This window comes from Peromyscus leucopus, chromosome 9 (assembly GCF_004664715.2).
Source record: "Peromyscus leucopus breed LL Stock chromosome 9, UCI_PerLeu_2.1, whole genome shotgun sequence".
NCBI lineage: Eukaryota > Metazoa > Chordata > Mammalia > Rodentia > Cricetidae > Peromyscus > Peromyscus leucopus.
In genome coordinates this window covers 91,425,126-91,448,167 of record NC_051070.1, presented here as the reverse complement: position 1 = coordinate 91,448,167, position 23,042 = coordinate 91,425,126, and the positions used below count along the sequence as shown (strand labels likewise).

General features: G+C 40.5%; 1 protein-coding gene across 2 annotated transcripts in view; it reads right to left on the bottom strand.

Annotated features, from left to right (window-relative positions):
* The window catches only part of Atxn7 (ataxin 7), a 162,550-nt gene that overhangs the window by 113,862 nt on the left and 25,646 nt on the right, over positions 1–23,042 (bottom strand). For both annotated transcript variants that reach the window (XM_028894492.2, XM_028894489.2), the window contains exon 2: positions 10,786–10,874. The gene's annotated coding sequence lies outside the window, so the exon portion shown is untranslated. The remainder of the gene's footprint in view (positions 1–10,785; positions 10,875–23,042) is intronic.

Sequence of the window (23,042 nt, the reverse complement as noted above, 5' to 3'; positions counted from 1 at the left end):
AACTGAAAGCCAGAGGAAAAATCTGCCTTTCAATGAGTTCCAAAACTTCTTGCCTCTCTCCAGAGAACAAGCCTTCCTCACAAAACATGAGCATTTTCCAAATGGCTTCTGTGACACTGGCAGCAGAGCAGCAATCATAAATGTGCCAGATTCCGACACAAGTGTTTCTTGGAGAGAACCAGATACCTTGGATTCCACTGAAAGTAAGTTCTTGTGATTCAAATCATCCTGAAGAAATCGAAAGATGAAGTGCCCACAGAATGGTTTTTATCCTTGGGGTTTGATGCAGTTTGTTTTTATCTTATTTATTTATTTATTTGGTTTTGAGACAGGGTTTCTCTGTGTAGCCCTGGCGGTCCTGAATCTCACTCTGTAGCCCAGGCTGGCCTTGAACTCAAAGATCTGCCTGCCTCTGCTTCCAAGTGCTAATATTAAAGATGTGTGCCACCACTGCCCAGCAGTGTTTTTTATTTTTGTTTTTCTTTTTATCAATAGTTCATCTGCTAAGCGGCTTGTATCTAAAATATGTAACAATTATAAAATGGCAGTGGTGCAAGTACACCTGCACTCCACACACCTACACACACACACACACACACACACACACACACACACACACAATTTAAAATTGGAGTACACCTGCACTCCACACACCTACACAAACACACACACACACACACAATTTAAAATTAGAGTATACCTGCACTACACACACCTACACAAACACAGACACACACACACAATTTAAAATTAAAGTACATCTGTACTACACACACATACACAAACACACACACAATTTAAAAAACTAAAAAAAATATAAACAGAGTCTGAACCCATCAGGACAGCTATACTTAAAGAAAAAAAAAAGATAACCACTCACAAAAGAATTCCATGCATGGGGGTAGGAATATAAAATCTTACAGCCACTTTGGGAAATAATATGAAAGTTACTCAAAAGGTTAAACAAAATTACCACGACCCAGCAATTCTGCTTCCAGGTGTGTAACAAAAGAATTTAAAGCACAGACTCAAACAGGCATTTAAAACCCAATGTTTACTATCAGCACTATTTGTAATAGCCAAGGTATGGGAACAACCAAGCTGTCCTTAATGGTTAATAAGCAGCTAAACAAATTGTATTCTCTCCATACAGCTCTCAACACATAGCTGAGCCTCCCAATGCGAGCACTGGTGAGATAGCTCATGAGAGAGGCACCTGCTTGCAAAGCCTGACAGCCCAGTTAGTTCCCCTAGATCCCTGCGTGGTGAAAGCAGACACCAGCTCTTGCAAGTTGCCCTGTCATCTCCGACATGTGTCGAGGCAAGTACTCTTGTACAAACACACACACACACACACACACACACACACACACACACACACACACACACGTATTTTTCTAAGTTTAAATTAGAAAAAACAAATATAACATTATATCTAGTGAAAAACACCAGACACTAAAAGTTACTGTATTGTTCTGGGTATGAACCCTCAGAGTCTTAAGTGCTAAAGACTTGGCTTCTGGTGCCTCAGCGCTCTTGCAGCCCACCCATCACTTCACAGCCGAATGGACAGGATGGAGGCTCTAACTGGTGTGAGTGGCTCCTGAGGTGGGTAGCTCTCTGGGAACATTTACCTGTCTCTGTCATACTTCCTGGATTCTGTATCGTGAGCAACTTTGCTCTACAATGCTATCCAGCCAACACAGTGTTCTGTACCAGCACAGACCCCTAAACAATGGACCCATAAAGCCATGGAATTAAAACCACCTCCAAAATCATGAAAAAAAATAAACCTTCCCTCCATTGAAGTTATTTTTCTGAGTATTTGTCACAGCGACAGAACACTAACATAATCATAATCATTATTATTATAAGATTCCATTTGCTCATATGTGAATTATTCGGAACAAACCAATCCATGGAGACAGAAGGAGAGCCAGTGGCTTCCAGGGGCCTGAAGAAGGGACATGAGGAGTCACAGAGGATGTCTCCTTTGGAGAGGCTCACAGTGTTGTGGAACTAGAGATAGTGGATGGCTGCACAAGAATGTGATTAGACTAAAAAGCAAAACAAAACATGAACTATGCATTTTAAATGGGGAATTCAATAGTTTGAACTGTACCCCACAAGGTTTTTTTTTTTAAGCCAACATTTAAATTTGGAAAATTTCACAAAAAAATTATGATTGAAATAGTTGTGCAGAATTGTCACAACAGCTAAGGGCTGGAGGGAGTGCCTGTCCTGGAGCTCATCTCTGACACTGCCTGCCTTAGGGGCAGGAAGGGACATAGTGTCTACACCAGTGCTTCTAAACCTTCCTAATGCTGCAACCCTTTAATACAGTTCTTCGTGTTGAGGTGACCCTAACCATAAAACTATTCTGTTGCTACTTCATAGTTGTAATTGTGTTACTGTTATGAATCATAATGTAATATCTGTGTTTTCCAATGGTCTTAGGTGACCCTGTGATAGGTTTGTTCCACCCCCAGAGGGATCTCAACCCCCAGGTTGAGAAGCAATGGTCTACAGGAGCTGATTGCTGTCTGGAGCCTGTTACATGAACAGGCTTACAAAGGGTCGGAATCCCTTCCTGCTTAGAGATTAAGAGGCTTCTGCTCTTCCATAGGCACTACATAGTTTCACAGCCATCAGTAACTCAATTCCAAGGGATCTTTCGCCCTCTTCTGGCCTGCATAGATACTACATGCACATGGTAGACAGACATACACGCAGGTAAAACACCCATACACACAAAACAGTAAAATAATTTTAAAAAGGCTTAGAAAAGTGCTGAAACATAGTGCTTAGTAAATGTTGGAAATTTTTATGTTTTATTTATGATTTTTTATGATACCTCATACTGTTTGTTTGTTTGTTTTTGTTTTTCAAACAGGACCTCATGAAGCACACGGTAGCCTCAAACTCACTATGCTGTCAAAGACGCCCTTGCATTTCTGATATCACTGCTTCCACCTCAAACATGCAGGGATTACAGGCATCGGCCATCATGACCCAGCTCCTTGTCCTCTTTCTAACAGAGGTCTGGAAATTTTACTTTTCAACTTTTTGTTGTTGATTTTACAAATAAAAGTGCAGCATGTGATACTGAAGTCCAACAGAAAGAAGTGAAAAGATAACCAAGACAAGAATTTTAACACACTGTGCAGAATGTCACCTGCAACACAGGTGAGAGTGAATGAGGACAGGCCCATGCAGAGAACAGTCAGGTGACTCCAGACTTAAGAAAACAGGGTAACAAACTTACACTTAAAGGGACTTCATAGAGTATTTATATTTAAACAATAAACATTTATAGTCAGACTCTTCCAAAAGCTACTTTATAAAAGGAGAAACTAAATTTGAAGCTCTGCTGAGGAACAGCAATAGCATGGTTTCATAAAATCAGAAGCCCTTTTCTGCCCTGAGACACAGCTTTTAACTTGTACTGTTCCCAAAGACCTTTCTTCCTTTCGTTTCTCGTCCCTTGTGCCGCAATGCTTTCCAGCAGCAGAACCGACTGAAGGCCCCGGCCCAGCAGTCAGTGTCCTTCACGACTCAACTCAGCCTTCTCACCTCCTTACCCCATCCCCTTTTACAAACTCTATTCAGCGGACCCAACTATATCGAGGATATAAACTATTCATCCATGAAAGATTTTGTAAATACTATTGTCTTTTTATTTTTACATTTTTAGTTTTTTTCCTGTGTCTTTATGTGTATGTGTGGTGTACACAGGTCTGTGGCCTTGAAGGCCGCAGGCTGATGTTAGGTGTCTTATTCCGTCACTGTCCACTCTGGTGTTTTCAGATATGGTTTCTCACTAATAGTGGACTCACCATTCAGCTAAGACTTCCTAGTCAGCAAAGCCTGGAATCTGCCTGTCTAGACCGCAGCACTAGAGCCCAGGCACACAGTGCTTTACCTGGCTTTCTGCATGCTTGCTGGGGATCCTGACTGAGGTCCCTGCTTTACAACTGGTCCATCTCCCCAGTCCTACTATCATCTTTTACTCATTCATTCATTCCTTTATTTATTTATTTATTTATTTATTTATTTATTTATTTATTTAGGATTGTAGTAAAACTCACCATTTTAACCATTTTAAAATGTACAATTTAGGGGCTGGAGAGATGTCTCAGGAGTCAAGAGCACTGACTGTTCTTCCAGAGGACTCAGGTTCTATTCCCTGCACCCACGTGGCAACTCAAAACTGTAACTCCAGGATCCAACACCCTCACACAGACATACATACAGGCAAAACACCAATAAAATAAAAATAAATAAAAATTTAAAATGTATAATTTAAGGCATTTTATTATATTCACAATGTGGTGCAACCCACATCATGAAGTTCCACAATATTTAGCACCCACAAGGAAACCCCAAGCCCATTAAGACATTCCAAGCTTCCTGTCCTATCTCTGCGGATATGACTATTAAGATATCTCATGTAATAATATATAGCCTTTAGTTCTGGCTTTCTTCATCTAGCACAACTTTTCAAGCTATCAGTGTTGAAGTATGTGTCAGTATTTTGTTCCTCTTAGGACTAAATAATACAGTAGTTCCCTTTGGTCCATAGTTTCACTTTCTATGGATTCAATTACTAGCGGACAACCTCTGTCTGCAAATAAATGGAAAATTCCAGAAGTAAACAACTTAAAAGTTTTAAATTGTGTACTATTCTGAGGGATGTGGTGAAATGCCAGATCATCCCTCAACAGCATGCTCAGGGTGAGAATCACCCCTTCATTCAATGGATCCACATTGTATATACTATTTGCCTGCTAGTTCTACAACTGAGATATCGAGCTATTGTGCACAGCAGAATTTCACAACATAATTTAGTCTGACTCCAATAATTTTCTTTTCTTACATAAGCCATTACTGTTTTACAAATCACTGAGGAATGCCTTATGGCCTAGATTTTATCCCTTATCATTTTTGGAGGTTTAGCAACCCTGTTGTCCTTTGCCTAAGCCACTACAGTAGCCTCTGTATAACCAGAGTCACTGTTTTTACCTTGCCGTTTGTAGCCTATCTCTATACTGCAATAGCCCCAGTGATTCTATTAACAGAGAACTGATATTTGTCCTGTACTTCTCTTGGAATAAAAGCTGAAGCCCATCTAAGGGCTTGACTCTTTCTGTTACCTGCCTGCCTTCCTGCACTCCCACTCTCTCCCAAGTGCTCACTCACTCGGAGCTGCCTCTTCTGTCGTCCTACACTGTCTATGCATCTTCTGCCTTCATTCTTCATTAGCTGCATCATCCCCTCAGAGAGCTCAGCAGCTTACCCTTTCAGCATTAATGGCAAGTGTCACCTTCTCAGGGCCCTACCTGCTCACTGCAGTTGAAGTCAGGCCCCACCTCTTACAATGCTCAACAGCCTCCTAATCCTGCCGTACTCTTTATTCTTTCTAAATAGCCATCATTTAACACAAGAAATACTGTGTTTACTTATGTTTGCTGTTTTCTATCATTTCCCTTCCACTGAAAGGTAAAGTATAATATGGCCATTATAGAAACAAGATAAGAGGGTTCTCAAAAACATTTAAAAACAAAATTACCACATTCCTCAGCAAGATGAAAACCCAGCAGGAAAACACTAAAGCTTGCACTCCCTGTCCAGCCTCTGGGGTGATGGAACCAGGTGGGTAGCCCCTCCCCTGCAGCTCCATCCCATGCCTGTAGCTTTCCTCAGCAGACAGCCCATGGTCCTGACATGACCAGCATTCTGGGATCTCCACTGAAATGTGGTCTTTATCTTCAAAGCTTCATGCAGTAGACTCCCAGGGTCTTCTTGCAGGAGATTGCCAGCCCTCAGCATCTCTCAGAAACTATGGTACTGGGACTCCATGGCCCTCTCCAATCTTGTCTCTTCCATGCATGCATAACACTGCAGAGCTCTGCTGCTAGTTAGGATGGAGCCTAGCCATGCTGAGCAGAACTGCATTAGCCTTCAAGCTGAGCCAGACCTGCATCAGCCTTCGTGTACTAGCCCTGGGAAGACACTTCCCTGCAGGTTGTTTTCAAACGAAAACCCTGTCTACAGCATCCTCAGTTGGGCTGTCTCCTTCAAATGAATTTGCATTTTCACAAGATGGATCCTTCACTGAATAGTACTGCCCTCAAGGCACCTTTCCTATTACTGCAGTGCAGCATTGTTTTTAATGGTACTAATCTCTTTAATGAATACAACTATTTTCAAACTGCCTGGTCCATTCACTATAAACTGACCCCCACTGTTTTTCTTGCCAAACTGCAGAGTTTGCATCATTCTGTTCCACCTGTTGCTCTCCCTCATTGTAAATCTAGATTGAGTACTGAGCACAGTCTGAATGTTATCCTATCTTCAAATTTCCTCTGTCAAACAAATTATTCCATTACTTTTCAAGTCAGCCTCATACAAGTGTTTAGAACACAAGCATAGTAAGTCAGATTCTTTGCCATAACATAAAATGTTCTACCCAGGGTCCTCTTTCCTTTCTGAAACCTCACGAACCATTGCTGTGGGATGGTCTGTATGTCAAATTGCTCTGATTGGTCAATAAATAAAACACTGATTGGCCAGTGGCCAGGCAGCAAGTATAGGTGGGACTAACAGAGAGGAGAATTGAGAGAACAGGAAGGTGGAGGGAGACACTGCCAGCCGCCACCAGGACAAGCAGCATGTGAAGATGCCAGTAAGCCATGATCCACGTGGCAAGGTATAGATTTATGGAAATGGATTAATTTAAGCTATAAGAATAGTTAGCAAGAAGCCTGCCACAGCCATACAGTTTGTAAGCAATATAAGTCTCTGTGTTTACTTGGTTGGGTCTGAGCGGCTGTGGGCCTGGCGGGTGACAGAGATTTGTCCTGACTGTGGGCCAGGCAGGAAAACTCTAGCTACAAACCATCCTGCCACTGTCTGCATTTCTCTCTGCATTCTGGTCTTCCAAGTTCCCACCAAAGTGGCCCATTGATCTCTGCCACATCATTTTAAGAATGATGTTTTGTTTTGTTTCCCAGCTTCTAGTTTCAGGGATATAGTCCACTGCAACAGGGAAGGGATGGTGGCAGAATCATGAAGCACTGGTCACAGATTCCATGCCCAAGAATCTCTGCAGCGCTGGGCGGTGGTGGCGCACGCCTTTAATCCCAGCACTCGGGAGGCAGAGGCAGGCGGATCTCTGTGAGTTCGAGGCCAGCCTGGGCTACCAAGTGAGTTCCAGGAAAAGGCGCAAAGCTACACAGAGAAACCCTGTCTCGAAAAACCCAAAAAAAAAAAAAAAAAAAAAAAAAAAAAGAATCTCTGCAGCTAGCTTCTTTGCCCTCGGGATGCTATTGCATATGCTGTGAATGGGTCTTCATCCTCATTTAACCCAGACACAGAGTCTCCCTCACAGCCATGCCCAGAGGTTTATCTACTCATTGATTCCGGATCCTGTCAAAATGAGAATGTTAGCCACCACATATGTAGTGAATTAACGTGGAAATAGAAAGAAGTAAGTCACAGTAAATATCTAACTTATTTCTGGAACCTAAAGAATGCTGAACTCAACAAACGATGGTGATTTTCAGACACTTGAAGTTAGGAGTAATGTAGATTACAGAATACAAAATCTTGGATAAATAAGAATAAGTTCAAGAGCCGGGCGGTGGTGGCGCGCGCCTTTAATCCCAGCACTCGGGAGGCAGAGCCAGGCGGATCTCTGTGAGTTTGAGGCCAGCCTGGGCTACCAAGTGAGTTCCAGGAAAGGCGCAAAGCTACACAGAGAAACCCTGTCTCGAAAAAACCAAAAAAAAAAAAAAAAAAAGAATAAGTTCAAGAAAATGATTCTATAATGTAAGGATTATAATTGATACATACCTGAAATGTATTTACTCATTTCACTGTATGTAATTCAAAGCAATATACAGTGTATAAAAATACATGTAACTTTTATTTATTGGTTAAATTGTGAATTCAATTAAGAGGCCCTTGTATTCTTTTGGATTATCAAGTCATCTCTAGTGCCCGAAAGAGAGCACAGCACATCAACTGCCCCCTCTGTAAATACTGCCCGAGAGAAAGGGACTGGGGTTATGACACTTCAGACTGGCTTTGGACTTGACAGTTCTCACAGTTCCACTGGCCCACATAGCTCTGTTTTCTGTTTGCCCAGTATACTTCTGAGTGTGTGACTCTTCTTTCCTGTCACTCGTTAGTGATTTCCTGGTAGTGTCATATAATGCTTCCATCAGTATAGCATTCCAAAGTGTAGTCCATGGATATTAGTTGCTACCCTCCTCTTCGTTCTCAAAAGATAATCTCTCTGACACAGTAGAATTGGGAAACATCTCTGCATTAGGAGCTTTTTTGGCTTTTTTCAAATGTTTTTTTTTTTCATCTCTGATCCCACTATTGCCAAGTAGCTGGCCACCATACAGGAAAAGCCCTGTCCCCCGTCCCCACCCTTTTTTTTAGTATCTGCCCAATATTTCACAGTGAATATCATACATTGTGATGGCTCTGATGATGCTCACTGAATGATTCTACTCATGTCTGCGCCTTCAACATAGAACTAGCATATTAAAAGGTGTATTGTATAAAGCATGAGTTTCATGACTGACCAGATCCTTGTTCTTTTAAATACAGAACTGCAGCATTCCTGAAGCTCACACTGGTTTGGTAATAGTGAAAGTGTTATCTTCGCAGATGAATGTGCATGTTGTATAAAATGTTCCCCATTTTTGCTACAGTTGCTTAGGACCTAATTAAAGCATGCATTTGTTGACTAAGTATATGCTGATCTATTTTTGAGGCTGAAATTTCTTTAGTCCTTCCTGTTGTAGAATATTACTTTAAGGTGTGTTACTTTTGTTTATGCTGCATTTGTTTAACTCTGGGAAGCTGTTACTGGGCTGGTCTTAAATACATGATGGTCTAATAAAGAACTGATTGGCCAATGGCAAGGGTAGGCAGGGCTGGCAGACAGAGAGAATATATAGAGGAAGAAATCTGGGAGTAGAAAAGATCAAGGAACTAGATAAAGAAAAGGAGGAGGATACCAGGGGCCAGCCACCCAGCCACCCTGCCACCCAGCCAGGCACAGAGTAAGAATGACAGTAAGATTACAGAAGTAAGGAAAGGAAAACATTCAGAGGCAAAAGTTAAACGGGATAATTTAAAGTTAAGAAAAGCTTGCTAACAACAAGCCAAGCTAAGGCTAGGCATTTATAATTAATAAGCCTCTGTGAGTGATTTATTTGGGAGCTGGGTGGCAGGCACCCCAAAAGAGTTAAAAAAAAAAAAAAAAAAAAAAACCAGCACCTTCCTGTTTGAATTCTGTTCAGTTTTGTTCTCCAATGACTCATCTTAAACTGACTTTTAACTTGTAATCCCCTCCTCCCCAGGCCATTTTCTTCAAGGGTAGATGGAAAGGTGGTATTTTATCACTAATCTAAATTCTTCCAGGGGTCCCAGAGAGATCAAACACCAGGTAATGGTATTTGCCACAGAGTCTGATGCCCTGCGTTAGATTCCTAGACCCACAAGATAGAAGAGAAATCCTCTGACCTCCATTTGCATCCATGTGTATACACACACTCACACACAAGACAGACAGATGGACACACAAAGAGACATACCATAAATAAATATAATAAAAAAATGTACCCACTAGAAGCTCTTCCAGGAATTCTTACCTTTTTTCAGATTCTGTGAAACTTAGCCATCTTCTCCTCAAATACATTTGCACAATGTCGTACAAAGCTATTCTGACTGTGACTACTATAACTGCTTAAGAATTCCAGAGTTCCCTGTCAGCCTGGAAAGGCACCAGGCACCCCCAGTGTGCCTAACTCTTCTATCTTTACCAGTTTTGCTCAGGGTTTTCCCTATCTCAGTATCTGTCTACACTGTGTGATGAGAGAGAGAATGAACTGGAGGAGCCGGCTACTGGGGAAAAAACCACAAGAGCATGCTGGACAACATCCTATGGAAAGAGCGGGCCTTGCTTAGGAGAGAGCTGGGAATCCTGTCTCTAAGAATTCCCGAAATAGGCTGGGTGGTGGTGGCACACGCCTTTAATCCCAGCACTAGGGAGGCAAAGGCAGAAGGATCCCCAGGTTCAAGGCCAGCCTGATCTACAGAGTGAGTTTCAGGACAACCAGGGATACACAGAGAAATCCTGTCTTGAAAAACAAAAAGAAAGAGAGAAAGAGAGAGAGAGAGAGAGAGAGAGAGAGAGAGAGAGAGAGAAAGGAAGGAAGGAAAGGAAAGGAAAGGAAAGGAAAGGAAAGGAAAGAAAGAAAGAAAGAAAGAAAGAAAGAAAGAAAGAAAGAAAGAAAGAAAGAAAGAAAGAAAGAAAGAAAGAAAGAAAGAAAGAAAGAAAGAAAAGAAAGAAAAACAGGCAGGGCATGGTGGTGGTGGTGGTGGTGGTGGTGGTGGTGCATGCCTATAATTCCAGCAGGAGGCAGGCAGAGACAGCCAGATCTCTGTGGGTTCCAGAACAGCCAGAGAAACATTGAGAGACTTCATTCAAAACAAAAAAACCAAACAAATTCCTGAAGCCTTAACAGATGTATGGGGAGGCCCTGTTCAGTCGTTTCTGAGCTCAGGGGCAAACACCCAGCAGCACTGTGCTCCTTCTAGTCATTGTCACTAAACACTAAGGAGTTCATGTCTTTAAAGTTATGCTTAAAGGGAAAGACCCCTCACAGATACTTAAGTCATAAGAATTAGCACCCATGTAACACTCAAATCTATTAGTACTGGAAGTAATATACTCGGCTATGCTACGTCAAAATAGTCAGTTACCTTTTCTTTGGAGCGTAGGCCAAAAATCCTAATCGATTTACCAGTGAATCTTCATCTGCTGGGATTGTGGAAGTACTTCCTTCTTAATTCTGTTAAAAAAAATTAAAAATATATGAGGAATGAAATAGTAGACACAAAGCTAATCTGAAATCTATAAATCTTTTTTTTGTTCTTGTAATTTTTTTCTTTTTTTCTGGAGCTGGGGACTGAACCCACGGCCTTGCGCTTGCTGAGCTAAATCCCCAACCCCGTCCCCCCTTTTTTAAGACAGGGTTTCTCTGTGTGTGTAGTCCTGGCTGTCCTGGAACTCACACTGTAGACCAGGCTAGCCTCAAACTCACAGAGATGCACTTGCCTCTGCTTCCTAAGTGCTGAGATTAAAGGTGTGTACAACCACTGCCCAGCAGAAATCGATAACCTTAGTAGTTGCCACGAGTTCTAATTTTGAAGTATCAAACTGCTAAAATTCAAGGCACCTTACCAATTCATCAAAAAATGCAATTCATTTTTATTATGAACTTAATTCACTATATTTACAGTAAACTAGGAAGAATAGACTATTCAATATGTCCACAGAGACAACCTCTTTGGGCTTATAAATCATTGTGTGAAATTTCCACTAATGAGTTTCCACTTAATTTTTAAAACTGCTATTTGAAAGTCTGTTCTTATGAAACCTGTCAAATCATAGCTTTAAAATAACAGGAATACACACCAAATATCTGGAATGCTTACTCTGCCCTTTACACAGCATATAAGAGTAATACAGCTTTAAAACAAGAAAGAAAAACTCAATTAATTCACCTTCCTAAAAAGCCCAAGATTTGGGCAATGGTGGTGCACACTTTTAATCCCAACACTGTGGAAGGAGAGGCAGAACTCTCTGTGAGCTCTAGGCCAGCCTCATCTACAGAGAGAGTTCTAGGACAGCCAGGGCTATACAGAGAAACCCTGTCTTAGGGAGGCACAGGCACAAGGAAATTATGCCCTCCATTATCTTCCTGTATATGTATGTATTACAGGAAGAATGGAGGGGGTACTTAATTTGGGGGGAAGCAGTGAGGTAAGGAATCAAAGGATTGAAGATTAACAAACTAAAGTTACAATTAAGATGGTATTCAACCTATGAGAGCAGGAGACAGAAGGAGCAAATACAGGCAAAGACATAGCTGTGGGACACATACTGTCAAGTTATAAACACAGGCACATGATAAAAGGGCTGAGAAAGAAGTCAGAGAAACATCACCCTTTACAATAGCCACAAATAATATAAAATACCTTGGGATAACACTAACTAAACAAGTGAAGGACCTTTTTGATAAGAACTTTAAATCTCTAAAGAAAGAAATTGAAGAAGATATCAGAAAATGGAAGGATCTCCCATGCTCATGGATAGGTAGGATTAACATACTAAAAATGGCAATCTTACCAAAAGCAATCTACAGACTCAATGCAATCCCCATCAAAATCCTAACACAATTCTTCACAGACTTGGAAAGAAAAATACTCAACTTCATATGGAAAAACAAAAGACCCAGGATAGCTAAAAGAATCCTATACGATAAAGCAACCTTTGGAGGCATCACCATCCCTGACCTCAAACTCTACTATAGAGCTATAGTAATAAAAACAGCTTGGTACTGGTATAAAAACCGACATACGGACCAATGGAATCGAATTGAAGACCCTGACATTAATCCATGCACATATGAACACCTGGTTTTTGACAAAGGAGCCAAAACCATACAATGGAAAAAAGAAAGTATCTTCAACAAATGGTGCTGGCATAAGTGGATCTCAATATGTAAAAGATTACAAATAGATCCATATCTGTCACCATGCACAAAACTCAAGTCCAAGTGGATCAAAGACCTGAACATAAATCCAGTTACACTAAACTTAATAGAAAAGAAAGTAGGAAGCACTCTTGAACGCATTGGCACCGGAGACCATTTCCTAAATAAAACACCAACAGCACAGACCCTGAGCACAACAATTAATAAATGGGACCTCTCAAAATTGAGAAGCTTTTGCAGGGCAAAAGACACAGTCAATAAGACAAAAAGACAGCCAACAGAATGGGAAAAGATCTTCACCAACCCCACATCTGACAGAAGATTGATCTCCACAGTATATAAAGGACTCAAGAAACTAGACATCAAAATACTGAACAGTCCAATTAAAAAATGGGCTAAAGAGCTAAACAGAGAATTCATAAAACAAGAACTACAAATGGCTGAAAGACATTTAAAGAAATGCTCAACATCCTTAATCATCAGAGAAAAGCAAATCAAAACGACTCTGAGATACCACCTTACACCTGTCAGAATGGCTACGATCAAAAACACCAATGACAATCAATGTTAGAGAGGATGTGGAGCAAAGGGAACACTCCTCCATTGTCGGTGGGAATGTAAACTTGTACAACCACTGTGGAAATCAGTATGGCGGTTTCTCAGAAAATTAGGAATCGAACTACCTCAAGACCCAGCCATCCCACTCTTGGGCATATACCCAAGGAATGCTGATTCATACCATAAAGATACATGCTCAGCTATGTTCATAGCAGCACTATTTGTAATAGCCAGAACCTGGAAACAACCTAGATGCCCATCAACGGAACAATGGATGGAAAAAAATGTGGTACATATACATAATGGAGTACTACTCAGCAGAGAAAAACAATGAAAGCATGAAATTTGCAGGCAAGTGGATGGAACTAGAAAAAATCATTCTGAGTGAAGTAACCCAAACCCAGAAAGACAGTCATGGTATGTACTCACTTATAAGTGGATTCTAGTTATAAAATAAAGAACAATCAGACCACAACCCATAGAACCATGGAGGCTATATATATATATATATATATATATATATATATATATATATATATATATATATATAGCATGGAGGTCCCTAGGATGACTGTGGCTTATAATAAATTTCGGTTTTACTCAATTATTGAAAAAAAAAATAGCCAAATGAATGGAAACACATGAACTATGAACCAAAGGCTGAGGGGCCCCCAGCTGGATCAGGCCCTCTGAATAGGTGAGACAGTTGATTGGCTTGATCAGTTTGGGAGGCAACTAGGCAGTGGGACTGAGTCCTGTGCTCATTGCATGAGTTGGCTGTTTGAAACCTGGAGCTTATGCAGGGACACTTGGCTCAGTCTGGGAGGAAGGGACTGGACCTGCCTGGACTGAGTCTACCAGGTTGATCGCAGTCCTCGGGGAGGCTTTGCCCTGGAGGAGGTGGGAATGGGGGGTAGTCTGGGGGTAAGGGGAGGGGGTGGGAGGGGGGAGAACAGGGGAACCCGTGGCTGATATGTAGAACTGAATGGTATTGTGAAATAAAATAAAAGGAAAAAAAAAAAAAAAGACAAAGCTGGCAAGATGGCTCACCAAGGAAAGAAAAAGTATAAAAAAACAAAAACACAGGCACTCCAGTGATGGTGGTGCATGCCTTTAATCCCAGCATTCGAGAGGCAGAGGCTCAACTCTGTGAGTTGGAGGCCTGCCTGGTCCACATAGTGAGTTTCAGGAAAGCCAGAGCTACACAGTGAGACACAGGCAGGCAGGTTGATTTCTCACGGAAAATCCACTATGAATGCACTTCCTCTTACCACAGCCTCCACTGGCCACATGCAAGGGCAGTGGTGAGAATACTGTTTGATCAGCTTTTATTTCCACATGCTTCAAAATGGTAACACACACATTCCCACGACATGAGATCCTAATACACTATCCCAGAATGTTAATCACTAAAATTCTATGTCATACTTTGATCACTTACTCCTAATCATCTTTATAGCTTTTAAATTAGTCTTGAGTTGTATTCCTCTCCCTCCCTTTAGCTTTGGTCTCACAAAATGCTACATAGGAATGTTGAAGGACCTTCCTATCTTTATAGGCCAGATGCCCCCCTCCCCAGATTTATAACTCTTTGCCAGTCTTCTATCTTTTAAAACTTTTCTGATACTGTTACTACGCTGTCTTACTTTTAGTAAAAGCTTCTACCTCCTTCAACGTCTGTCTTGAGTCAAAATTGTTTTCTTTGCATTGTAAGCATTTTACAGGTATGCAAAAATCTTTACTCACAGTTATCTACAAAGGACTACAACAGACATGGTCAATACAGGTGTTAAGTTGGAAGCAGACCTTCTCCTCTCCTCTTTCCTTCGGAACAAACTAGAGTTGGTACATCCACTCTCACTAGGACCTTAAGTCACCAGGCAAAGCCATTTCTCAGTTTTCCAGTATGATACTCCAGCTATTTCCAAAGCATCCAAGGAAGTCACCAGCTCTTAGATGTGACGAAATCTTCTCTGAGATAAGTTTGGTTTTAAATTAATTCACCATTTATTAGTCAATATCTTTTAAAAATGTTTTACAGGAAACCTATCTTTACAGAAAAATGGTAGTGGTGTTTACTAACATAATCATTTTAAAATAGTAACTTCCTTGCTTAGAAAAGGGTCAGGGATCTTTAGTGGGAAAAACATTTTTACTTGTCTGAATTCTCTCATCTGGCCCACAACAGCTCTGTTCAAAGTGCTGGCACTATGATCTCATTTACTAGAGAGGAGGCAGATGGAGACAGGTCAACATTTGCTCAGGATTGTTCAGTAGAGCAATGGTATAGAGTTGGAACTAGAATCCAGGCCTTGGGTGTTGGTTCATTTCCATTCCAGCACACCAAACTGCCTTAGCATCAACTTAATTTTGTTCTCCCAAAAGAAACAGTATAGCCAGGCGGTGGTGGTGCATGCCTTTAATCCCAGCACTCAGGAGGCAGAGGCAGGTGGATCTTGGTAAGTTCGAGGCCAGCCTGGTCTACAAAAGGAGTTCCAGGACACCCAGAGCTAAACGGTGGAAACCTGTCTCAAAATAAAATGAAACAGTGTAAACAATGGGCTAAAAAGATTTTCTTAGGACCAAAACCTTCAAACCTTTATTTACTCAATACCTACTTATATAGTAAGTGCTTAATTTTTAAAGATTATTTTATAAAAAGGTTTGTTAGAAGTAGGAGAGGAGAAACTACTAAATATGGACATCATGTTTTTTTTCCCCAAAATCCTGAGAAACACAGGCTTCAATTTATTACTTCCCATGGTGCTTCCTCATCTCGAAACCCTCTTCTCTAATCAGCCATCATATTTGTTTTCGGGGTTCCAAATTCCTTGTCACAACCCAAACTAGACATAGGCCTCAACTCAGAAATACAACCTCCTCTCCTTAGAAACAGGAACTGGGAAAAATGGGTCTAGTTTAGTTTAGGCTGAGATAGCCCATGTGCTCACTAGACCACAGGAAAGGGGCAGGTCAGTAAAGAGAGGACCAAAGAATAAATATGCTGGTCAGAATGAATCTGGCCTGAGAGGTCTCTGCCTGGCTTTCCTGTCCACAGCATAGTGCCCAGTCCTTCAATTCCACAGCTCCCAACACTCCCACCTCAACCATGCAAGACTCCCTCCTTAAGTACGTTTGGTTTTTGGTAACTACAACAGCAACAACAAAATCTTGCCTAAGAAAGCAACAGATTTTATACTAATAATAAGGCAGATACAAGTAGCACGTTACAAAACAAACAGATACCGCAGAATGCCCAAGTCTTCAGAAATCCACCCTCATTCACTTTAAACAGAGAGAAGTGCTCATGCTGCTACCTAGGCAGTGTTACATTGACTCTCACGGGGAAAATGGCTTATTTTCTGGGACTACCATGGGTGTGTCCTCTTCCAGATGCTGAGAGTGCTGTTGCAACTTTACCCACACAGTCTGGATTACTTCTCGTTATGTGATACAGTCTGTCAAAAATCACACAACTACTGTCAAAGGAAGAAACAGCAAGTGATAGCAAGACCGTGCTGGTTTGAAACATTAACAGCACAAGCTTTCTTTCTGTTTCTTTTCTCTTTTCTTTTCCTTTTTTTTTTTTTGGTTTTTCCAGATAGGGTTTCTCTGTGTAGCTTTGTGCCTTTCCTGGAACTCACTTGTTAGTCCAGGTTGGCCTCGAACTCAGAGATCCGCCTGGCTCTGCCTCCTGAGTGCTGGGATTAAAGGAGTGCGCCACCTCGGCCTGGCTCTTCCTGTTTCTTAAAGCTTCTTGACCTTTTAGCAAAGCCCCAGTGTCGGAGGTGGCAGAGACAGGCTGCACAGGGGCCCCGGATGCTCAACCAGGATTCCGACCTGATCCTTTCAAAACCTGGAGCTGGAAAGAGTGAAAGCTCAGCAGCTGCCTCCGAGAATCTCTCTTCCACACAGGAAACATGGAAAGCCAAGAGGTTTTCTGAGATTGACCTACACGTTCGAGCAGAAGTGCTGATGGTGTTCTCCTGCCTGTCTCTAGCGAAAGCATGGTATTCTGTGGCACACTAGTAGTGCCCCCTAATGGCCAGGTTTGTACTTTCTCTCTACCCTTTGATCCTACAAACACACAGCCCACATGGTTTATTGTCCTTGTTGATGGGTTTTGTTTGTTTTTTGGGTTTTTTTTTTTGTATCTTTCATGGTGATCTTGAGGGAAAAAAGTACAGATTTGTTGCTAACATTTAAACAGGGAAGATTCGCACACAACTTATGTTGGAAAGTCCAAACATCTGGGTCTAGAAGCCAGCCCTCCTCCAGGGGTTAACTGACTGACACTGTACCATGGGCAAGAGCAATGGGCACACACTTTGCAAAGCACTCACCTGGCTGCCATGTCCATTTCTTTCTTAAGCCTGTTGCCTGTAGGAAGCTATGATCTGTACCTCCAGGGCCTGAAATGTTTTTTCTAAGCATCTTTAAGATTAGGCTACATGTCAGCCGAGGCACATCCATAGGCAGGTACATCCCAATAACTATGGACTAACACAGTGCCCAACTTGCTTCCTTCTGACTTCAGTGGCAATTATTGTCACCCCAACTGGTTATTTCTTGGAAGACCAAAGTTGAAAACTGAGACATATACTTGGCACAACCTAAAGATCCCCATCTTCAAAGGCCAAGCAGAGAGCATGAATTACTGACTGGGCCTTGAGGACTCCTCTCTAATCACCCCACTGGCCACTAAGTGTAGAAACAGACTCATGTAAAGAGTGCCAAGGCCAACTCTAAGGGAGGATGCCAGCAGCTCTGGTCTAGCCCCAGGTACGTTTCAGTTCCTGTAGTCTGTTCTATGGCCTTCTCCACCCACATTTTGACTCACTTTGTTTGGACTTTAGGTCTTTTGAGACAGGACCATACACTATAGCCCAGACAAGGCTGAATGACTTAGAGACCTTCCTGCCTTGTCCTCACCACTACCGGCATCACAGGCATTATGATCACTTGTTATTGAAGGAGTCTCATTTCCTGACAGCTTCTAAACAGCTACACGAAATTCAATTGCTCTCCATTTTCCAATTGATCTTCACACATGTGCACAGCTCCTGGGCTTGCACACATATTTGCACTTTACAGGTGATGAGAACAACCATCAGAGATATTGTTTCCCTCCTCATAACATTTGTTGTATTTATAACTTGAAAGATTTAATAATTATTGAATACCTTAGTATACATGTTGTACTGATAGGTTAAATAGTTTTCATTTGTGAAATGAGGTTTTTTTCTTCTTAAATGTGTAATTTCTTTTATTGGTAAACATGTAATAAGTTAATATTTTTCTTAAATGGCTAATTTCTCTTATGTTGATAAAAAGCTAAGAGGAAAAGAGATGAGTTATTACAACTGAATGTTCCCTATCATTCACTCATGCCATAAATATATACATGATTTAATAAACACAGCTTTCTTTAAAATTTCCATCTATACATGAATATACACATATATCTGCATATACATATATGTGCCTATATACACACATGCAGTTACACACACTTAGGAGGCAACAGGTCTTCTAAGTATCTGTCCAAGAAAATTGGCTTATTTATTGTTAAAAAAAAAGTGTTATGTATGTTGTTTGTTTTTGATCTGTCACTTAGTGAATGTCATTAATGTAATTTTCCACAAAATCAAACAAATGAATGTACATAAACATTTCACAGTGACTGGCAGATAGTTGATGGCCGGTGTTTGTTTCCTTTCCCCATCCGACAGCTCTTCAAATACAGACATCATGCTGCTTGGGGAAAATAACAGGGGCACAGGATGACTTCATTACAAAGGTAGTTTCCTGCCTTGAAAGAAAGCTGTCTGAAATGTCAGAAGCCAGAGTTTTTCCCATTCATAAGAATCGTTGCTGACCACCTTTGGGATCATGAATTCTGGACAAGATGAACCAGTACTCAGCCTCTCCTTCACTGCCAATGAGCTGCAGACAGGCTGGCTCTAGAGAGATGTCAGTTTGGCCATATGGTCTTATCATTTGTAGCCAAATATTAATGTGCCCTCCTACAGATCCTAGAATACTTCCTATATTTTGTAAGACAACAGAGAGACATCTGGGGGAGATTTGTTCCTTCTGAGGCTGTTTGAACACAGACCTCACCTAATCATGGGATTCCATGTCTTATTCACAAGCACATTCAAAGAATTTTACATACATTATTTTATAGTGACATTCACACTAATTACACTGAGCAATTCCATGACACAAGAGTTACATTAAGCAATTAATGCAACTATTTTTATCACCATTCATTTAAGTATCATTATATAAACAAAATTCTCTCCTTTGAAGATTGTCCAAGATGAAATGAAACATAATGGTCAAACTTTATATATACATACATAATTAAACCATATGTCTAATTAAATATGCTTTTGGACTTTTAATTCCTGCTCTGTCGATCCTAATACATGCTGTGAGCAGTGCAAACTTTCCCTGGAGTCCCTTTCCCCTTAACTTTAGGTGTCATCTCTAACAGCCAGCCAAACAGCTAACACTATGGTTGCAATGGGCCCACATACTTGACTTTACATGCTAGTCAAATGTGGCACTGCAGAGTTTGGAGTACTCTAGCTAGAAAAAAAAAATCAAATGCTGGGTTACAACTTTTAAAATTTTTCCTTTTAAAAGTTAATCATAAATGGTCTTTTAAAAATGAAATTCTTCTTAAATGTTGAAAGAAAAGTCAATTTTAAACAATGTTATACAACATTATCAAAACAACAAAATGACAAGTTTGGAAATTAGCTTTGTGTCAGGCAGGCATTTGGGCGCGCGGGTAATGAATGGGTGCAGGCAGGGCATAAGAGCCAGCACAGGGCAACATCTGCATCTAGACTGTCAAAGTGACTACTTGACAATACGAGTGTTAAAACCACAAAACTGCAGAGAGGGAGGTCACTGTCAAGTTCTAAGTTTTGGACTGTGCTATACATAGATAATACCCAAGCCTATTTAAAATTTTTGTTATCTGACTTTCTGAACCTAAATGGACTGATTATCTTGACAGAGATAAGAAAGAAGTAGAAACAGAATACAAGCCTGGTTCTGGCTGTCAGATTTACTGTTAGTGACAATGTCAGTAATCCAGAACTCTTTGGCAGCCAATGTGGACGTTTCACAAAGAAGCTAGCAACACATTGTATAAAAAATAATAAAAAGTTTAAAGAGTTTTTTTGTATTTTAAACTATATAAGATCTTCCCATTAAAAACAGAGAGCCATGAATAGCATACTTTAAATATGAGTTTAAAATAAGAACATATTTGTGGTTTCTGTGTGCTACTCAAGATGCCACTAAGCCTATGATTATATGTCATTTTAAAGATATATTATTAGATTTACATGATTTCCATATGATTTTTGTGTAGACGTGAGGATAGCTTCACTAATTCAAGCCTGACCAAATTAATAAAAATTTTCTACAATGTGACAATAAAAATTGAGGCAAAGATTATTGCAGAAGCTATTTGATGCCATTTAAACAAATTTGGTGTAAATTTGTTGGAATTTATAACTGATAGGAACCACAATGCTCTATGATGACAACACTAATATAACCCCTGGTTCTTGCCTCTCATCCCTAGCCAGGCTCATCCCTGTTCCTAAAGACTCCAAGTAGAAAGCAGGGTTAACGACACTTCCTAAGCACCTTCCTGCTTGCCCCTCTCTACTGTGATGCAACATGACCTACATCCCAGTGCCCACTGAGACTCCGTGGGAGGGGAAAAGAGAGTTCTTCCTTTCTCTTGTCCTCTGATTAACTAGGACAGCAAATACCACTCAAGGGACCGCTACTGGGCAGGAGCGAAGGAGAAAGTCATGCCAGTAGGAAATTCCACAGAAGGTCATTTGGGAATGCTGTGTTCTTGGGTTCTGCAAACTCACTGTCACGGCTTTAAGACAACAGCCAAGGAAGAACTGCCCCACTTCCCATCAGAATCAGCCTAGAACCCAAAGTGATTTGATTTACTTCAGGCTCTCAGCAACATGAAATTAAACTGGAATTATCAACTCTTATCCTGGACATAAATTTCTTTAAACTTAATTTTAGAACTTTAAATTTACAAAAAAAAAAAAAAAAAAGTTACAAAGATTCTATGGCATGTTCTTATAGACCCCACATCCAATTTCTCCTGGTAACTTCTTCTCTAATTTTTTTTACATTCATTTCTTTCTTTATTGGGGGAGAGGCCAGCATCAGGACCACATTCGGCAACTGGAGGACATTTTGAGGCAGGTGGTGCTCTTCTGCCATGCTGGTCCCCAAGATTAAACTCAGGCCTTCAGGCTCCATGCCACTGAGCCATCTGACTGTCCACTCCTCTTATAAGTTCTTATATAAATATGGTACATTTGTCATAGCTAATGATGTAATACCAACAGGCTAAATTTTATTTATTTTCTTTCAGCTTTTTAAGGCCTGTGTGATAAATAAAAACTATATATACTTACCATGTGATCAGGTTCCAATTCATGTACATGAGCTATGATTAAAATGGAACTAAGGACCATAGCCATCACCTCCCCTGTTCACCACTTCTTGGTAATGTCACATACACGCTACTAATTGCAGTCACTGTGCCTTTCAACCACAGCCCCTCAGGACGTAATGTGTCCATTAGAGTACAAACCTGTGAGAACAGAACTCTTCAAATGCTTGCACCAGTCTCCCCATTCCCTCTCCATCACTCTCAGAACCTGACAACTGTCATGTTACAGTTTCTGTGTGCCCAGTTTTCTTAGATTCAACATTAAATGAAATTAGACAATACTTGTCTTTCTGTGCCTGAATTATTATTATTATTTGCACATAAAATAAAAATATATTAAAAAAAGAACAATTGTCAAGTAAGGATTACATTTACAATGTCCAGTCCATTTGTATTTGGCAGAGAAATAATACAGAGAATAATACATAAGAAAAACTTCTGTATTATCTATCCTATCTTGGCAAGTTCAAAGTTTTATACCTAAATTATTTTCTATCTTAACTTGTATTACCAATCTAAAAATTTTTTTTGATGTTAAAACACTTTCTTTGATAAACAAGCTTTTATGTCCCTCAACCTCATAACTTTTATATCTCTTTTGTAAGTTTTTTTTTTTTTTGATTCATGGCATGTACCATGAATCTCATGTATAGTGCTGTGAATTATTAAAAGAATTGATGAAAATATATATACGTATCAATTGCCAGAATCCTGTGATCAGTAGCTGACAGTCTCTCAAACTTACTAACATGTTTTTCTTTCTAGTTAATATAGCCCTGTTGAACTAGAGGTCGGGATGCAAGCTCAGTGGGCGAGTGCTTGCCTACAGGTTCAAGTCCTGGTTTTGTTCCCTAGCATAAATAAATAACAATAAATGTAAAATTCGAGGAATGGTATCAATGTTTTTTAATTAATTATTTATTTTTGATTATACTCATGATATTAATTACATTTGTGGTATTCATTGGTTCCATTCGCTGAATTATTTCACTCTTATACTATTCTCTAGGTTTATCCATGTTGTTGGGAGGGGAAGGAGTCCCTTTAAAGGCAGACTAGTATTCCATTGTATACATACACCAAACATTCTCTTAACCACTCATCCACTGATGGATATTTAGGTTGATTCCTAATTTACCTCTTCTGAATAATGTTTCAGTGAACATGAATATTGGTGAAATTAAGGCCACTCCACGTAGTTAAAAGGAAGATTTATTTAGTGGGTAACTTACAAAAAAGGGAAAGGTAGGTTGTGGGATCTGGGGAAGGTGTATCACAGTCCAGCGGTGTTCTCTGGAGCTCTGCTCAGTCCATCTCCACTGTCTAGAGTCCAGGAACAGAGCGAGCTGGCCCATCCAGATCTTGGGTCTTCAGGGTCCTCCCTTGAC